The following is a 13,292-nucleotide window of genomic DNA, read 5'->3' on the forward strand; positions in this document are numbered from 1 at the left end:
GGTGCATTCTCCACACATCTACTTGATTGAAGTCCCTCAGTAGGGTCCTTAGTGCTTTAGCTGCCGGGGTAGGTTTGTCCAACTTCATATCAGATCTGTCTACTCTAGCGTCTAGCGTGCAATTGAAATCCCCTTCCCATATAACCCCACCCAGATGCTTGTAAGGATAGTAGCAGACATTTCTGGTCCATTATTAACAGACTGGAAAAAAAAATAACAACAACAACACTCAATGTAATTTGGTCTCAGAAAAAAGCTGGTCAGAGTACCTCACCGAAAATTTCAAAAATAATTTGGAGATTCAGGGTAGCAGGATGGAAAGTGCCAAATGGGAACTAACCTTTGACGTACAGACAATAGAGGATCTAATAACAAAAGCTTTGTCCTCTAAGGCTGCTGGTCCCAATGGTTTAACATATCCGGTCCTAAAATACAACTCAAAGACCTGGGCGAAATTACTCTGTTACCTATTCAAAGAGATCCTGGCAAGGCATACCTTCCCTCCATCATGGAAGCAAGCAATTATAATTCCATTCTACAAGGGGGGCGATCGGTCTCAACTGGAGAACTACCGACCAATCGCCCTCCTTGATACCGAAAGCAAGATTTAGATGAGGATTTTGCTGAAGGACTTGGAAGGATGGGCTAAGAAAGCAAATATACTATCAAAATTCCAAACAGGCTTTAGAGTCGGGATGTCGACAACCCTTAACGGGTTGACATTGAATCTATTGACTGAGCAATTAAGAGAGGCGGGAGAGGGGCCTATCTATGGAGCCTGGATTGACTTTTCCAGGGCTTTCGACCTTGTGATTAGAGAACGCCTATGGGCCAAAATGAGGCACTGGGGTGCACCAAGTGGTCTGCTGTCTATGCTAATAGAACTTCATAAATGAGGGTTCGGCTAGACGAGACCGGACACCTCACTGACCCGATCAAGGTGGAGAAAGGAGTCAGGCAGGGTTGTCTGGGTCTGCCCTTTTTCTTTAACCTATATTTTGCATATTTATGTCCTTTCCTGCAGTCCTGGGTGTTGGGGAGTCCAGGGCTTAACACAACCAAGGTACACTGGCTCGCCTAAGCAGATGATATCATTTGATAGACAGGACTGCAGAGGGTTTGCAACATCTACTGAACGGGCTGAATGAATACGCCAAACTAAATGGCCTATTAATCAACCCTAAGAAATCGAAGATCATAGTGTTTAAACATCCAAATAAACACATCAAATTTGCACGCTGGGTACTAGAAGGGGAAGCTATCCCAAGAGTGGAGGAGGCAGTATATTTGGGCTATGTAGTCTATGCCCCCCATCATTCTGCAAAATGGAACAGGAAATAAGGGTGAAAATAGAGAAAATAGTGCCGCAGATGAAGAAGATCTTCTATAAAATCTGCAAATTCTCTATCAAACCCCTACTGAAATTTTATGTTGCAAAAATAGTCCCAGTAATTTTGTATGGCCTGGAGACTGTTAGGGAGAATTCTCCGGAAGGGCTAATATCCCTTACCTACTGAGTCCCTCAGCAGCTTTGCTGGATTTCTAGGGTTTATTTTTTTCACCTGGTAAGAGTGTCAGCCTTTTTTCCCACTCTTACATGTGTTTTGCTGTGCGTGTTTAACATTCTTGTGTTCATAGACTGTGGAGCCTCACCTACTCCATAGGCATCATCTTTTTACTGTGGGTTGTCTTTTAGACTTCCCAAATCATACTTCATTTTCTGGACTGACTACTGTCTCCCAGAACATGTAAAGTTGACTTTGACTGTATTAGTCTCTTTAAAATTCCACAGACCCAGTACAAACTATCTTACATAGAGTACTGGAAAGGGTTAATACTTATCCCTTTTATCCCTTTTTTCTGTTTCTCTTGGAGCATTGTTTTGCTCCCTTTTATCAAGACTTGGCTGGTGGAAGTGCTAACTACCCTATTTTTCCTACCGCGGTTATCTTAAATAACCTTGGTATTGTTTTAGGCTATCTTGGTAGCCTCGAACTTAAACCCGCTGGACCATATACGTTTTTATACGGTTCCGGCTGGGTTTATTCGCCATTTCTTTTTGAAAATGTCTTTCTCGTGTTTTACTCTGCGCGCCAAACCAGGTTTGGTTCCTCTGTTCACCGTCTTTTCGCGGGCTTCTACACAGAAGCCCTCATTAGGCACCTGAAAGTCTGGGTAGGCAGGATGCGAGGGAGGGGTTTTAGGACCCCTGCCATGGGTTCCCTTGGTAACCCAAGTCGCACTCCTGTTTGATTGGCTAGGTGACTGTCCCACCAGGACAGCCACCCTGCTGTGTGATTGATAGCCAGGTTGTGTGAATGGGGGAAAACTGCATAAAAAGCAGGTCTCTGGGTCTCGAATGGCAGAGTCGCCACTGGAACGAAAGAACCGACGAGGAGCTGACGGAAGAGGACCACTACAACAACTGAAACGCCTGGTGAAGCACTGCTGCAGGTCCGAATCTTCAGACTCCAACGACAGAGAAGATCTACCAAGAATCTTCTTCCCCTGAGCTGGTGGGACCAACCAGTTCGCCCAAACTGCAAGCCAGGATTCCCTCCTCTGGTCGAATTTGCTGTACAGAGCTACAGTGAACCGGATAGCCAGGAAAGGTGGACCCTGCTTGGGTTTTAAGGAGTGCACCTTTTATTTGTTGCTTTGCTCTGCTGCTGGTTTCTTCCCTGGGCAGTGCAGGACCCTCCAGTCTTCCCACTTCGTGTCAGTCCGACAGTCTCTTCAGAAACCGTAAGCCTGCAGGACCTGCCAGGAACGTCCACCTCAGCTACAGCTTTTTCTCCATTTAAAGGGACTGTGCAAATCCGGTTGTTCGTTTCATCCAGCCACGTTGAAGGTGGGTGAAACCTTTCGCCAATCCGAGGGCTTGTCCTGCTCTACTCTTTAAACTAACTTTTCTGCCGACCAACTTCGTCCAGAACTCTTGGCAAAGACTTAACCGCGAACTACCCTGAACTGTGTGAACTTGAGCAAAAGACTTTTGTCCTATTGACTTTGGCCCTAAGCCTTTTTGATTTGATTCCATCACTGTAGTTCCTCTTTCTAGATTGCCCTGCTTACTTACCCGTTGGTGCTGCTCAATTTGTATCTAACTTTGTCTTTCCCTCCCTTTTAAATTGTTGGAGTGCCATTTTGCTCACACTTCATGTTTTAGCTTAACTTGTCCAGAATCTATTGGGAGTGGTGTGGTGTATTAAGAGTGTGATTTTTCAACTGCTTCACTTTAGTGAGATGTTATACAACTGATGTGTAAATAAATGTATATTCTTTTACTCAGAAACCTTAAGTCAGTGTTTGTTTGAATCTTAGTAATTGCTGTTCTTTGTGTAACTATTGATAATGCTCACTTACTCTTGAGATAAGTCTGGCAGCTCAGCCATCGCTATCACTTTACTGTGTAGTACAGGCTTGTACCAAAGGTGAATTTGTACTGTCACTTGTAGTCTTAATTGTGTTTGGTGTTCCCAAAGGGTACTGCATATAATTCTGCCTAACACTGGTGTACAGCGGTGAGGATCAAGTATAGTCATTATACTTAGAGTGCTGCTATTACCTTGGATCAACTAACCACAAGGCTATCATCACTAAAAAGCAATATTAATCATGTCTGATATGGAAAGCTACAGTCAGGAGACCCTCCTTAGTTACCTTGTGGATTATTTAAAAAATCTGTGTAGAGATAGGAACCTTTCTGCCAAAGGCAAAAAGTCTGAATTGATTGAAAAATTGTTAAAGAACCAAAGTCTGGGGAGTGGGTCTGAAATGCCTGACTCTCCAGGAAATGTGGAAAATAATGAGTATGATATGTGTCTATTATTGATGAGTTAGAGGAAGTCGATGTGTCTCCTAATGTAGGCATCCCTGCTCCCTTACCTGCTCAGCACCCTCAACCTTTGTCCACTGGGACCCCCACAGTTCCTACACTCAGTCCTGAATTCATTGGTCTAGAAACGATGAGGCTTGAACTGGAATTAAAACGTTTAAATGCTCAAACTGAACAAAAGCACCAAGAACCTAAGCTCAGAGAAATGGAGTTGAATCATGAACCAGAAATGAAAAGGTTATCTCTTGAAAATGCTTCTCTCCCAGAGTCTTCTAGTTCTTCTAGTCCTAAGAGACCCTGTATGCCTAAAGAAATTGTGGGTATTTATGAGGTTAAGCTTGATATTTTGGATTGGTTGGCAATGTTTGAATATAACCATGGGATTCAAGGTCTTACAGGGAATCAGTTGCTTCCCTGGCTCTTCTCTAGGCTACACACTGTTGCATCTGATGTTGTGATGGAGATGGGAGTGGTGGATAGGATGGATCATGAGTGTGTGAAGCTAGCTTTAATTGCTAGATTTGGGAACACCCCTTCCCTGTACCTTAAGAGGTTTAGGACCCTCAAAAAGCATGATGGTACCCCTTCGGCTACATAGGTATGGGAATGTTTGAAAAACAGATGGTTGGGTTAAGGGTTACAGAGTAAACACGTATGAAGGTCTGAGAAATATTGTTATGTTGGAGTCAATTTATGATGCCTGCTCTCCTGAGCTCAGACTTGGCTGATTCTAAGGAGATGGATCCAAAGAAGATAGCTAAGGCTGCTGACTTGTGGGTTGCCAACAGGGCTACTCACAAGGATTCTGGGGCAACTCAGAAGAAGGACGAGGAAAAGCAGCCAAGGAAAGATAACAAGGAGAATTGTAATCCCTTCAATCCAAAAGAGGGCCACAAACAGCACCATAAGGGTAAACCACAAGGGAAACCAAATCAGGCTAGTGCACCTTCTGGTCCCAAACCAGATGGAGGTCAGAACAAACCCCCATTCATCAAGACATTTGGGAAATGTTATATTTGTCGGTCAACTGACCATGTGAAAGAGGATCCCAGATGTAAGGGTACACCTTCAGGGGTCCACAATGTCTCCTTAGCCTTCTCCCCAGAGGAAGAAGTACCTATGGCAAGTGGAAACTTTCACCTACTGGCTGATGAACCCATGAGAGTCTCAGCTAGTGTTTCTTTAGTGTCCCTGGACTTGTGGGAACAACAGAATTTAGATGTTTATAATTCCATCCCAGATAATACTAAAGAGTATTATAAAGATAGTGTTCTTGTGAATGGCCAGGTGACTCCTGCCATCAAAGACACTGGAGCCAGCATAACTGTTGTGGATGAATCATTTTTCAAGGTGGAGGATGCTGCTAAGGCACCCAAACGCCTCACCAAGTTAGCTGGAGGCCCTGTACAAATGCTTCCCCAGTTACCAGCTCTCATCCAGTGTAATCATATGACTGTCAAAATACCTGTTAGTGTGCAGAGTGAAGTGACTGGGAGAGTCCTGTTGGGTAATGACCTGAAAACTCTTGGAGTTGTGTCCAGCAACCCCAGGCCTCCCAGTAAGAGGATACTGGAGCTCACTAGGCCTGCCAGGGAGAGGACCTTCAGAGGTTCTCCAGAGGAGTTGATAGAGGAAACTATCACTCCCACTCCACAGGAGTTGCTCACTGCTATTTCTAGAAAGAAAGAGGCAAAGGGGAGACCCAATACCTCAAGGTAAAAGTGAGACAGCACCCCTGTGCTACCAACAAGGACATCCCCAAGATTGTCCCCGGTCACACCTGTGACTCCTCCACCTGCTGAGGCAGAGTGTGAGGTACACCCATGTGTGGTTGATCCAGTTTCTGAGGAATCAGACCTGGAAGAAGACACTGTTTTGGTTGGAGATCTTGACCCTGTTGACTATCCTGAGCTGCAGTCTTTGCTGGCAGAAGGTGGACCCAACAGGGCAGACTTCAGCAGAGGACAAAGATAGTGTCCTACTCTTGAAGGTCTTCGACAACAGGCTGCTAAGCAACTTGATGGACAAGAAGTTGGAAAGCATAGGTTAAGCTGGGAAGATGGCCTCTTCTACAGTGAACCAACTGAGTCTATCCCTGGGGACTGCAAAAGAATTGTAGTACCTCTTGCCAACAGACTCCAGTTCCTACAGTTGGCCCATGAGGTACCTTTGACTGGTCATTTGAGTTTCAAAAAGACCAGGGAAAGGCTCTCCTTATACTTCTACTGGCCTCAGATGGGTTCAGAAGTTGACAAATTCTGTAGGAGCTGTCACACTTGCCAAACCTCTGGCAAGAGTGGAGCCAAGAATGTGGCACCCCTGGTGCCTCTCCCAGTGGTGGGAGTTCCTTTTGAGAGGGTGGGCATTGACATTGTTGGTCCCCTTGACCCTCCCACATCTTCAGGGAACAGGTTTATCATGGCTGTAGTAGACCATGCTACAAGATACCCAGAAGCCATACCTATGAGAACTGTTATGGCTCAGGCTGTGGCTAAGGCTCTACTTGGTATTTTTACCAGAGTAGGGTTTCCTAAGGAAGTGATATCCGACAGGGGATCCAATGTTATGTCCCACTACATGAAAGCCATGTGGAAAAACTGTGGTGCCACTCACACGTTCTCTACAGCCTACCATCCACAGACAAATGGACTGGTAGTTGGATTTAATCATACTATGAAGAGCATGATAGGGGCTTTAGAGGAACCCCTTAAAAGAAAGTGGGACCTTCTACTGCCATACCTTCTCTTTGCTTATAGAGAAGTCCCTCAGGAGGGAGTTGGTTACAGTCCCTTTGAACATCTCTATGACCATCCAGTCAGAGGACCATTGGCCCTGATTAAGGAGGGGTTGGAGAGTGCTTCTTCCCACAAGCCATTCAGAGTGACTGACTATGTGATAGGTCTCCGATGTCACACATGATGGCAGAAGCTAGTGATAATTTAAAAGTAGGTCAGGCTCTGGTCAAACATTGGCTTGACCAGAAGGCCAGCATGGTTGAGTTTACTCAAGACCAGCTTGTATTAGTTATGGTGCCAACAAGGCAGATGGCCTTTCAGGACAAATGGATAGGACCCTTCAAGGTTGTGGGCAAACTTGGAGAGGTGAACTATTTGGTGGACTTAGGCAGACCTAAGGAGGCTCCCAGAGTCTTTCACACCAACTGTTTTAAGACATATGTCTCGAGACCAGAAGTGGGAGCTTTGCTTCTAGCGTCAGCTCAAGAGGAGCAGGAGAGTGAACCTCTACCTTACCTCCTCTGAGGCCAACCTTTGGATGAAAAAATAGAAGGAGTCAATCTCTCTTCTGAACTGATATCCGAACAACAGGAAGAGTGCAAAGTTCTGTTAAATCAGTTTGCCTCTCTGTTTTCACTTTCACCAGGCTTGACCCCTTGGGGCCAGCATGATATCCTCACTGGTGACTGTTTACCTGTGAAAAGCAGAGGTTACAGAATGTCAGATCCCACATCAAAGGAGAGGCCAACAAGATGCATGATCTCGGGGTTATAGAGCCCTCTACAAGTCTATGGTCTAGTCCAGTTGTTCTAGTACCAAAGGCAGGATCCAAGGAGTTGGGATTCTGTGTGGACTATAGAGCTCTAAATGCAGTCACTAAGACTGATGCCCATCCTTTGCCAAAGACAGATGAACTGGTGGATAGACTTGGTTCAGCCAAGTACCTCAGTACATTTGATCTGATGTCAGGCTATTGGCAAATAGCCCTGACAGATCATGCCAAGGAGAAAACTGCATTCTCCACCCAGCAGGCCTCTGCCAGTTCAAGGTTATGCCTTTTGGATTAAAGAATGAACCTTCTACATTCCAAAGGATGGTCAATCAAGTTCTGAATGGGATGGAAGACTTCTGCATGGCATAGTTGGATGACATTGCAGTGTTCAGCCCTACATGGAAAGAACATATTGATCACTTGGGATATGTTTTGCAGGCTCTTGAGCAGGTCAATCTGACCATAAAGGCAAGCAAATGTCAAATTGGTTAGAGCAAAATGGTCTACCTTGGTCATGAGGTAGGAGGAGGTAAAATAAGGCAATTGCCAAGCAAATTACAAGCTGTACAAAACTGGGCCACCCCTACTTCTCAAACCCAAGTGAGTGCTTTCCTAGGTCTCACTGGGTACTACAGGAATTTCATAGAGAACTATGGGACCATAGCTTCTCCCTTGAATGTGATTCCCTAAAAAGGTTAGATGGAATGAGGAGTACACTCAAGCCTTTGAAAACCTGAAGAAAGCCCTTTGTCAAGCACCAGTCCTAAGAGCTCCTGATTATCACCAACCCTTCATTGTGCAGACAGATGCCTCCAATACAGGTATAGGTGCAGTCCTTAGTCAACTGGATGAGAAAGGTAGGGAGCACCCCATTTGCTTCATCAGTAGGGAACTGAAGGAACCAGAAGCAAGGTGGGCAACCATAGAGCGTGAATGCTTTGCCATTGTGTGGTCTCTGAAGAAGTTTAGGCCATACTTGCATGGATCTACTTTTTTGATTCAGACAGACCACCAACCCTTGAGATGGTTAATGCAAATGAAAGGGGAAAACCCAAAACTTCTGAGATGGTCAATCTGCCTGCAAGGGTTTGATTTCACCATTGAGCACAGAGCAGGATGTCACCACCAAAATGCTGATGGTCTCTCTAGGATGTTTTTAACCGACTAGAGGTAGAGATTCATCCAAGAGTGGATTAAATTCTCCTGTCCCTTAGTCTGGGCCGTGGGGGGGCGAGTGTTAGGGAGAATTCTCCAGAATGGCTAATTTCCCTTACCTACTGAGTCCCTCAGCAGCTTTGCTGGATTTCTAGGGTCTATTTTTTCACCTGGTAAGAGTGTGAGCCTTTTCCCCACTCTTACATGTGTTTTGCTGTGTGTGTTTAACATTCTTGTGTTCATAGACTGTAGAGCCTCACCTACTCCATAGGCATCATCGTTTTACTGTGTGTTACACAGCACCTTCAGTGCAGTGAAACAGGGTTGTCTTTTAGACTTCCCAACTCAGACTCTACTTTCTGGGACTGACTACTGTCTCCCAGAACATAAAAAGTTGCCATTGACTTTCTCTTTAAAAATCCACAGACCCAGTACAAACTATCTTACATAGAGTACTGGAAAGGGTTAATACTTATCCCTTTTTGTCTGTTTCTCTTGGAGCATTGTTTTGCTCCCTTTTCATCAAGACTTGGCTGGTGGAAGTGGTAACTATCCTATTTTTCCTACCGCGGTTATCTTAAATAACCTCAGTATTGTTTTAGGCTATCTTGGTAGCTTCGAACTTAAACCCGCTGGACCATATACATTTTTATACAGTTCCGGCTGGGTTTATTTGCCATTTCTTTTTGAAAATGTTTTTCTCCTGTTTTACTCTGCGCCAAACCAGGTTTGGTTCCTTTGTTCACTGTCTTTTCGCGGGCTTCTAAACATAAGCCCTCCTTAGGCGCCTGAAAGTATGGGTAGGGCTGACCGCCAGGGGGCGCGGAGCATGCTGGACGTGTGAGACCAGCGATCCTCCACCACCGCAGGGCCTAGCACTCTGAGCCAATCCCCGGCTGGGAGTTTGGAGTGACCCCGACGGAAACGTGCACCCCCGCGGCAGCGGCCCAACGAATCGAGCGCTCCTCCGAAAGTGGATACAGCCTGGCCCCGATCTGAGGCCCCGCTCACCGAGCAACATAGAGGACACCTTTTCGGACGCCGTGCAGCGGAGCCACTGGGGGCGTCACATCCCGCGGTGCCCCAGGCCCCGGCCGGACCCGCCGCGGAGCCCGGAGCCGCCGGTCATCACCTCTGCGGCCGCAGCCTGCGCCCATAACACTGAGAGGGGGACGCCAGAGCATGCCCCCCACCGTGCGCAGACGCCGAGCGGGCCCCGGAGCTCTGCCCCAGTGGTGTGTGGACATTGAGTGGGGCCAGGGACGAGTGGGGCGTCCTGGTGGGAGCCCCCCACCACCAAGAACCGCTCCGGTGTGGACCACCAGCAGCAAATCAGGACTCCGGGAGCCTCCTAACCCATCCCCCGCGCACGGAGGCCTACTCGAAAAGGAGCATCCAGTGAAGGGGTCCGAGCCCACAATGGACGTGTGACGGCCCTCGACGGCCCGAAGAAGATGAGGAGCGCAGGGGGGAGAACTGATACTTGAGACCCGGCGGACGGTGTTTGGTTCCCTCTCCGGCACCCTCTGGGAATGGACCAGCGCAACTCACCCCGTAAAAGCTGGCACGGCCTTCCCCCCTGGAGTACAGGGGTCCCCTCGAAACATTTCAGCCGTGACGCATCTGGGGAAACAGGCCCCAATCACAATCTTAGCCCCCCTCGTGAGGACCTGAGCCATCACCGGGGTCCCCCCCCCCACATGCGAGCTTGCCTCCGCGGAAGCGGGGAGGGCCCAAGACGACCAGAGGAAACCTCAAGGCATTTAGGCAGGGTGAGAGGCGCCCCTGCCCCCACCCAAACTCCAAAGGGCACCCAAAGACCGGAGCCCTGGAACCGACCCAGCCCACATGCGCAATCCGCTTCCTCCAGCGCTTCTGCCGCTCCAACGCACCCCTCGGTGAACCACACAGAGTCACCATGCCTTCAAGTGCCGACCCCCCAACCCCCCGCAGTGCTAACGAAGGACGACCTCAAGGATATCCTCCAGGAGATAAAAGCGATTTGAACGAACATACAAGCCTCTATAGTTGATCTCAGGGGGAGAGTGGAGACGCTCGAGGAAAAAATTGAGGGAATGGAAAACAACCACCTCCAAATGGACCTGTTAGACATGAAATACCAAGCGAGGCTAACGGACCTAGAAATCAGAGAGGAGGACATAGCCCTGAAAATGGACGACCTAGAGAACAGAGAACGCCGAAAAAACAACCTGCGCATTATGGGTGTGACTCAACAGAGAGGCGAGTCTGCCGCAGACATGGGGAGAAACGTTCAGGGCCTCATCAATCAACTCTTCACACTCGAGGGGGCCAAGGAAGTCCAGCTTTAAAGAGCCCACCGAGGGGGAGGTGGAGCGAGGGGCGGCCCAAGGTCCATAGTTGTGCGCTTCCTCTGCTACAGAGAAAAAATGGAGGTCCTCGAGAAAGCGAGAAGGCTGGAGAGCTTCTTGTTCGAAGGAGACACAGTGAGGATTTTCCAGGACCTCTCAGCATTCACTCTTACCTGCAGAAGAGAGTGCCGGCCACTCACCCAGTGGCTCACCAGCCAAGACATAAGATACAGGTGGTCCTTCCCATTCGCCTTGTCTTTCGAACGCTCAGGAGTGGACTATAGAGTGACCAGCGGCAAGGAGGCATCCCAAGTGCTGCAGGTACTCAAAGGGGGTACCCCAGAGGAAGGAAACGAGATGGAGGTGCAAGAGCCTCGGAGCGCCAGGAAGGAGCCGGAGGGCCCCTGGTCCACAAAGAAGAAGATAAAGGGCCGAAAGAAATTCAAGAAACTAAACACCCCCACAACGGAAGCCGAAGGGGACTAAGCGTTCAGAGGCTCGCTATTAGAGAATCTGAGAGATGGAATCAAACAGCCCCGGCTGGGGACGCTGAGCTTAACAAAGGGGACTGCGGTGGATGGACTTGCATTCACCCTGTTGGCTTGCCCGTTGGCAGGGGTCATGATAAAGAGGGGCAGGGGAGAGGAGGGAAGGGAGGGAGTTGGGGTTGGGGATTTTGGGGACCCACACAGTCTCAAAACCACATTGGAAGGTGGCAGCAAGCACAGATCCGGGAAGACAGTACACACAAGGACCCAATGGCAGACAATGAGAATAGGGGCTGGGCTGAGTCACTGAGAATTGGTTCACTCAATGTAAAGGGTCTGAACTCCCCAGCAAAGAGCTCCCTCTTGGGGAGGGAAATGAAGAATGCTAAAATAGATATCCTCTTCGTACAGGAAACTAGAACGGTCACGGGAGAGGAGAGGGCCATCCCGGGAGCACACGTGGGCCAGACCTTTTGGGCATCCGCTCCCACGAAACGGAGTGGAATCGGGATCATCCTGCAGAGAAACCAGAGACTCACAGAGGTAACCAGGTGGGGGAGGGAGGGCGGTAGAGCCATGATCATATCGGGTGACTTGCACAACTCCAGGGTCTCCCTAGCAGCTATCTATTGTCCTAATGTGGGCCAGGTTGAATTTTTCAAAGAGGCGATGGGAGAGATAATGGCCAGGACAGAGGGGCTCCTTATACTGGGTGGAGACTTTAACATGTGGGCAAATCGGGAATTAGATCATAGCGGAGGGGCCATCCCGCTAGGCAGCCGAGGGGGTAGACCCCAGGGGAAATTCCGTGAGTTGATGTGGGGCTACGGGCTCGTGGACACATGGAGGGTATTGCATCCGGAGGGAAAGGGATACGCCTTCTACTCAGCGGTCCATGGCACCAGAACGAGAATAGATTACCTTTTCATGGGGCACCAGAACATGAGCCGAGTGGAGTCCTGCATCATCCGCCCGGTTAGCTGGTCGGACCACGATATGGTCTGGGCAGATATTAGTGTATTGGGTCTGAAGCCCAGAGAATCCCTGTGGAAATGCAATAACTTCCTGCTAAGGGATGTGGTTTTTAAGGAGGAGATGGAGAAGGCGATCAATGAATATTTTGAACTGAATAACACGGGTGAAGTCAACATAGAGACTGTTTGGGAGGCAGCAAAGGCGACCTGGAGGGGTGTTCTGATTAGAGAGGGGGCTTCCAAAAAAAGGACCAGGACTCTCCTGGCTCATAGGCTACGGGCAGAGATACTAGCATTGGAAGGATCTGAAGGGAAGAGTGATGAGGAGAGGGAAAGGGACTTGGGGGGGATGCAAGAGAGAAAAGGCAAGAGCTGAGAGCATTGGAGATGGGGAAAATTGTAGCGGGCCTCCAACACCTGCGTCAAAGGTATTATGAAAAAAGGGATAAGGCTGACGCCATGCTGGCGGCCAAATTCAGGGGCCAACGGAGAGATAGATGGGTGTCAAGGATCTCATGCAGGGATGAGGGGACTAAAACGGATCCCGAGGGAATAGTGGAGGAATTTGCGGGATTTTATGAGACTCTCTACGGGAGGGAAGGGGAAGTGGAGGCGGAGGCACTGGGAGCATACCTCGGAGGAGTAACATTACCTGTGATGGACCCCCCATAGGCATCAGCCTTAGACACCCCAATAACGAGCGAGGAGGTACTCAAGGCAATATCGGGTCTTAAGCTGGGCAGGGCCCCCGGGGAGGACGGATTCACCGCAGGCTTCTATAAGGCCTTTGGAGGCCTACTAGCGGGGTTCTTGGCGGCCGTATTCACAAATATCATGAGGACCGGGAGTGCGCCTCCGTCTTTTGGCAAAGCACTGATAACAGTGATCCCGAAGGAGGGCAAAGATCCAACAGATTGCCGGTCATATAGACCAATTTCCCTCCTGAATGTGGACGCTAAACTGTTCACCAGGATCATAGCCACGAGACTAGACAGCCAAA

The sequence above is a fragment of the Ambystoma mexicanum genome, chromosome 4p (genome assembly GCF_040938575.1).
Source record: "Ambystoma mexicanum isolate Mex_15411 chromosome 4p, UKY_AmexF1_1, whole genome shotgun sequence".
In the NCBI taxonomy this organism is placed as follows: Eukaryota; Metazoa; Chordata; class Amphibia; order Caudata; family Ambystomatidae; genus Ambystoma; species Ambystoma mexicanum.